The following is a 7,143-nucleotide window of genomic DNA, read 5'->3' as shown; positions in this document are numbered from 1 at the left end:
TCTTGTGAACCTGATGTTTTCCATAGCAATGTATTATGGAGCCCTTTCACGGAAACTTGTCTTGATCTGTAGAAGATAAAACTGACATGATGAGGGACATTTCCAGTTAAAATAGTACATGAAATAAATAACAATAATTAAAATACGAGCTGAAGATTTTATAAATATTTAATATCTTCAATGTAAGTGATATTTTTGTAAGCATGGTAACACCAATTCCACATTCTAACCTTCTGGGATGCTAACTGGAAGGTGACTCTCTTCTGCTCTCAGGTATCAGCGGTTTAGTTTGGGCTTACCTGAAGCTCACAGTCTTTATTCACAAAAATTCCTGGCAACCCCAGGAACGGTATTTTAATGTTACAGAAAAACTGTGAAAGCTCATACATTTCTTTTACCCTCAAAGATTCACAGTCTTTTTTTTTTTTCTTCCTTTTCCAAGATAAATGATTGTTAAGAATTATATAAACAAGCTTTTCTGAAAATGAAGAAAGTGAAAAAGGAGGAAAGGGGGAGAGAAGTATACAATACACATACCTGACAGTATAAAAACCCCAACCAACCAACCTGGCTTTTTTCAGCCTTTGAGCATACCTTCTAAACTTTATGATATGGCAAGTGACAGATCTCTTTCTGGAAGATCTTACTGCTAAAGTCAATGCTACTGACTCACCAAAGACTGTTTGTGACAAGTGCCAGCCAGAGCAGACAGATTTCTATTCACCAGCCTACGAACACACAATCCTTTGCTAGATTATGTGGTACACCTGTACCCTGAGAAATGGCTACAAAGGGGGTGAAACCAAAAGGGCACTTTAGTCACTGCTTGAGAAAATTAGATTTGAGTTTAATAAAACTGAGACACCTTTATTTTTAGACCAATATTCTGTTATGCCTGTACAGGTGGAACTCTGCTATTTATTTTACAGATCTCCTATGCATCATGGGCACTGAATTTTTCTATGTCTCTTTTCTCTGAGGTTAAATGTTTTTTGATTAAAGCATTACTTGTATAAGTAGCAGTAGTACTTGCACTACTTGTAAGCATAAAGTCTCCAGAGAGTCAACCTGTTTTTGTTTCTCTATTGAGAATAGATTATCCAAAAAAGGTTTGAGAATACTGCTATGTTGCAATTGGTAACACAGTGATATTTACCAGCTTTAACAGTATGCTAAGACCGTGGGTCTGTCAGATGGTAAGGCATTAAAGACACTTCTAAGCTTTTGCTTCTTTCAAGCTGTAATGACATCTTGATTCTACTCCTGTGAGTTACTGACTTGCTTTTGACAGTGGTGGGGCCAGAATTTTACTAGGGTGTATCTTGTTAGATGTGTTGTAAGGATAATGCAGATAAGCCTCTCCAAATGTTTTCTCATATTCTATGTGAAATTCTGCTTAGTTCAAGTATGGAGTGAACAACTTCCAAAATAGACTAAAGATCGTTAATCAGCATTCGTGGGATTAATTTGAGTACTATTTTGGAATAATTATGAAATTAAAGTTATTGACATAAAGCTGTATGATTGGCAATGTGGGCTTCCTTTTCTGTTTCTTTTGTATAATAGAACAACTGTCTGTACTTAAAAAATATTGACACTCACTGAGAGTACATCTTAACCGATCATTTCTTTCTGTTATTTAAGCAGTGTTAAAAAATTACAGAGAACACTTTATATTTTAAAAATAACAAGATTACACACAGTCCATTTACTAATTTGGGGGGAAGAGAAAAGCAGGCTGCAAAGGAAGACTCTCCTCAGTCTTGCTGCAGACAACTGTGAAGAGGAGACCTGTTGGACAGGGCAGGAAGGCTGTTATGTCACCGCAGCAAAGAGGGAGGATGAGGTATGAATATGGCTGGGACCAGGTATCCTCTTACAGAAACCACTAATCTCACCTCTTCAAAACTTCTGCCTCATTCTGCATTAAAACTAACAAAATTTTAGTTTTGATGAAACCTTTAGTGAAAGGTCTTATCAAAGAAAATTTTTCTTTTTGTCTTTCCTCCCCTTTTACTCATTTGTATCTTTAGACCCATATCATAAATCTTGATTTATGTTTAACAATTTAACTTAGTATTACTAAATATTACTAATTTAAAAGAATTCTCAATACATTTCAGAGTCTTTATGATTTTAAATAAAATCTACTTTATGTAGGAAGTCAGCACAATATCTATGTACCATTTAAATCTTCAAATTAGGCCTTTAAGTGCTGTGATTTTCAGTATATGCTGTGCAGCACAATGTCCATTGTGAACACTTAATACCAAGAAAAGGAAATAATGTATTAATACATTTATTTTTAAAAAGGTGAAAAAATTTATTTTAAAAAGCTGATTGTTAATTATGTGACTCCTGTATTTTATTACATATCTAAACATACGGAAATACATACATATATACATAGGGAAAAAAGATTAAAGCTTTATCATATTTTTACTGTGACAGATGAATGTTGTGTATCTACTGTAAATTCTGCTACTATGTCAGGGAAAAAAAAACACCCAACAAAACTAGTTTTTGCTACTACAAATCAGAAGCGGTACTGTCAGACTTTAGACAGCATGGAACAGTAACAAATACATTTATTGATATAAATTCCTAAGTGGAATATAGAAATAAGAAGTCACATTTAATGTGAAAAACCACAGGAATCTTGATTGTCACTAAGCAGCACACCAAGGGATGCACTTCTCTAGCACTTCTAAAACAGTTCTGTGATTTCCTTGCTTGTTTTGCCATGCAGATGATTAATGCTGCAGATGGCAGGTAAACTTAAAAAGTTCTCCAGTTATAAAAATATATTTCAATTCAGTTGCATTACATGTAATTATGACAATTAGTCTGAATTCTGGATATGAATACAGGGAAAGAGCAGTTGTGAAAATACTTTTTTAAACACATAAAAAAAGCTAAGAAAAAAAGCTAAGTCATGCAAATAATACCTGTGGCATCATAGCCCATAAGGCTGGTGTAGCAGAGCAGTACTAAGTCTCTTTCACCATCTACATCCCTGTGGAGCCTCACAGGATTTTTGGCCGACTGAGTCAGTGGGTGGAACTGATGTATAAAAGGGTCCACAGGAGTGAATGAAAGGTCAGTTTGTTGATACCGGGTTATGTGACTGCAGAAAGACTTGTGCAGCACAGGCAGACATATGTTTTCTTGGAAGGGGAAGGCTGCTTTTGAAATGAAATTCTTCTTTTCAGTTTTTGTGTATTTCACGTGTAAGGAGAACACAGTGTGCAAGCTGTAGTCCAACAGAATAAAGTTCCATAAGGAAAGTGAAAAGACAAATCGTTAATAAGTTTCATTATCTACCTTACATTTCAAAAGAACTGCTCATTTTCTTATGTCATGGTTACGTATGAAAAGTATTGCCAACTTGTTAGGTTTTGGCTGTTAGCATATGTGTGCATACAGATGCGTCTGCCTTGAGTCCAACAGAGCATTCCTTGCCACTCGACAGCCTATTTGCGTGTGTAGGGCTCAGAGGGTGAGATCCTCCTAATGGAACACAGCCAAAAATGAGACAGGTTGCATAGATGGTCTTTCTCCAGAAAAATTTACCTGAACAAGCCTTGATTTTTTCCTTTTAAAGAATTTCTCATCTGCATGGATTATAGGTTTTTCCATAGGTTAATAATAAAGGCTATGCCTGCTCTGAAAACTTAAGTTTATACTGGTATCCGCTGTCAAAACCAGACTGTTGAAATAACGAATGAGGTTCACTTCCTCAGAATGTGTAAATGTCCCAACTTAGAGTTAAACTTTCAACAGCTGAAAGACAATACCATTGACATGTACCTGGCACTAGTTACTCAGGTTTATTTTTTCCTGGAAAACTGTTTTGGGCGACAGAGTGGCGTCCCGGTTTCCCAGGTTGTTGTGCTGACAAACTGCAGTGGTGCTAAAGGCAGGGAGTCTGACAAAATCTCATTAATCATTTTAAATTAAATCCAACATTCCTCTCCAACACTGCCAAGAAGAAAGCTAACTTTTACAAATGAATACTCTTTCTGAAAAGAACTGGTATCCTGACCATGCTGCTTTCACATAAATATGCTTGATTTCTGTCATGTACACATACTCAAAAGTAGTACTTTTAAGCTTAAAAAATAATACGTTTGTTGGATTGCTAGAAATCTGAGAAGTGCTTTTTGCTCATTTCTGTATTAGGTGCTATGAGTGAGCCATGTAGTTGAAAATTAGAGCTTCTTCATTCTTTCAATGAATTTGCTTTTTAAAATTATAAAGCAAATACAGAGAGTTCCTTTATAATGCAAGAAAATTTCACATAGGGAATGGAAGTATTCTGTGTAAGTATTTCCTAAGCCATCTCTTCTCTAAGCTTGTTTATATGAATAAGAAAGGAAAGCTGCAAATTTACTAACTTCATTGTCAGCAAAAGCACTGAAGTGATGAAGGAGCAACGTGATCTCTTTTGAAGCTTTTTACATACACATTCATTTCTGTAACTAATCCTAGCTATCTGGTTATGATTTAATTACACGCATCTTCTGGTAAGTCTTAACTTTTAACATCTGATAAATAATATTAGAAGATCACATAAACTTTTATCTTGCTAAAATCACCATTATATGCAGATTATAAAAATTTGTATATTATTTCTCTTTAAGGCTAAATGAAACCATAACGTGCCTATGGGAGACACAGGAAATCCTTTAAATCTGTCCTTTGTCTGTTTTAATAGTGCTTTTGAGATTAGAATGGTGGATTTTATAATGGCAGAGAACAAGTCATCAGCCTTAATGCTTATTAGTTTTGATACTTACAGGAAATATGTGAAAAGAAAAAAAAATCCCAATCCCAATATAAAGCAAGTAAATCTGACTTTTCTGAATGCTTAATATTGTTATGCTGACATTTTAACATGATCAAATAGGAATACCTCAATTTTGCTTAAGTACTTAAAATAATGTAAAACTTGTTTTCTAAAAACAGAACTATAAAATTGTTGGATTGCACAATAACAACATTACACAGAGAACAAAACTATTACCACTTCAAAAAAGAGTAATTCCTGTTGATAAATTTGTGTATGTAAGGAACATTAACAAACTGCAGCATACCGAAGAGGAAACAGCAACATTTATTTGCCTAGCTAGACAGTTTATTTTCCTAAATCTGTATTTTGAAACTGTTTATAATTTTTCTTTTTCCAGTGTGGGGGGTGGAGGAAAAGGTTAAAGAGAACAAATTGAATTATTTTTTTTCCCGAATGCTAATTTTTTGCCCACTTCAAAATTGACAAACGTGTCTCTAACTTACAATTGTTTGGGCTTTTGTATGTTGAAGCAGCTTTGATTTATTTTGAAAAGCCAAAGCTGTATAAATCTGTTGTTTAGAGTATGAATGGAAAGTATTCAAGACAAAAATAGTTTTGAGAAAATATGTAGAGTATCAGACACCGTCTATAACTAAAGCACGTGACTATGTAATATATGCCATATTCCTTGAATAAATGCAATGAGAGCCTCAGAATTTAATACAGGCAAAAATGAGCTGTATTATGTGACACTTTATATGGACACAGGTACACTCATTTCCCCTACATGAACAAAGAACAGTTGTCCTTCTGTCACACCTGTGTATGCTAAAGTTAGCAAAATTTCAGAAATGGCCATTCAGAACACAACTTCAGTGTCTTTTAGGACCAGAATAACTAGCGTTTGCAGGGGGATGGGCTGTAGGCTCATTTCTTCCTGCAGTGCTGCATACAGTTAGCATGAAGGCTAAAATTCAGAGGACATGCAGTGGTGGAAACACAGTAACTCGGGAATCACTTTGCAGTTATGAGTATGATCATGCTCATGTAATTAGGCTTGGGATCCTCTATCTAAGTTGCTTGATCAAGTAGCTGTTTCCACATCATTTAGTGACACCTGGATCAATGAAGTATCACTATTTTCTTTTAAAATGCACATGGACACACCAGCAGTGCATTGAAGACACTGCCCAAAACTTAAGTTTTAGATGGATTTTGGAGGATGACTAAGAGAATTCATACTTTATCTTTCTCACTTTCCAAGAGTATTGTTACAACTGCTTAAGATTCTTTTTAAGACAGAAAATTGCCTAACTTCATGCAAAGTCTAGATTTTTAAAATGCAAATAATTACTTCTCTGCCACTCTGGAGGAAAGACTCAAACTTCAAAAGAAAAAGGCATAGAAGAAATGTCTATTGTCAGGTTTTGTTTCTTGGTTACCTCTAAGGGAATTCACACTTGGCATGCTGCGTTTGCTGTTTTCTGTTCCACTCTGAGTTAGTAACGTATAATGTACTGTGTGAGTTGGGTGCTAACCATCTAACACTGTTCAAAATCCTGTTCTGAAGATCAGATGCTGTTATCTGTATGTGATTAGGGTTTTTTTTCTTTTCCCCTGGACTTGTGTCTTATGGAAACTTTAACCACACCATCTTGTCTGTAATTTATATTCTTGGCTGTTACACTGGCCTTGAAACTTTCTAAACCTTGTTAATAGATGTACTCATCTATTCCAGAAAAATACATGTTCTGTCTGCTCGGAGGCTTTGTTCTGTAGCTGTTTGAAGATGGGAACTGCGGACAACTGGAAGTTAAGAGAAATGAAGATTAACAATTCATACTCTTGTATCAGTGCAAAATCAAAACCATTATCACTAATATCAACATGAATACTAGTCAGAAGAGAATTTGGCCTTGCTCTGCATTTGTGGTTTGAGAAGAAAACATTTCCCAATAAAATTAGTTGTAATTTCAAAATTCACGGAATTCTTCACTTTTAAGTGTGTAACTTCTGAGAAGTGTTTTCTAGAAAGCCATATTCTGCAGTCTTCATATAAGATCACTTTGAGGAGCGCAGAGATACTTACCCTTTATTGCTGGTTTTACAGATTATATTAAAAGTTTTCCAACTTGCTGTTGTTTTTTTTGTTTGTTTGTGTTTTGGGTTGTTTTTTTTTTGTTTGTTTGTTTTTTTTTTTTAACAGGACCAGATACCCAAGCCTTCAAAGCTCCCCAGTGTACCATATACTCTTTATTTGTGTTTGAGATCAATTGACCACTGCAGAATGCATCCTTCGGCTTTCTGAAATACATGAAATGATACAGCGTGAAGTAATGAGAAGTTATCCT

General features: G+C 35.0%; 1 long non-coding RNA gene across 1 annotated transcript; it reads left to right on the top strand.

The window, feature by feature from the left end:
• Positions 1-1,626: 1,626 nt before the first annotated feature.
• On the top strand, positions 1,627-6,927 carry LOC141942682 (uncharacterized). The gene is made up of 2 exons (XR_012628705.1): positions 1,627-1,846; positions 6,531-6,927. It is a non-coding gene; the product is annotated as an uncharacterized LOC141942682 (long non-coding RNA).
• The last annotated feature ends 216 nt before the right edge of the window (positions 6,928-7,143 follow it).

Source organism: Strix uralensis, chromosome 4 (genome assembly GCF_047716275.1).
Source record: "Strix uralensis isolate ZFMK-TIS-50842 chromosome 4, bStrUra1, whole genome shotgun sequence".
Classification (NCBI taxonomy): Eukaryota; Metazoa; Chordata; class Aves; order Strigiformes; family Strigidae; genus Strix; species Strix uralensis.
This window is presented reverse-complemented; position numbering and strand designations above follow the sequence as displayed.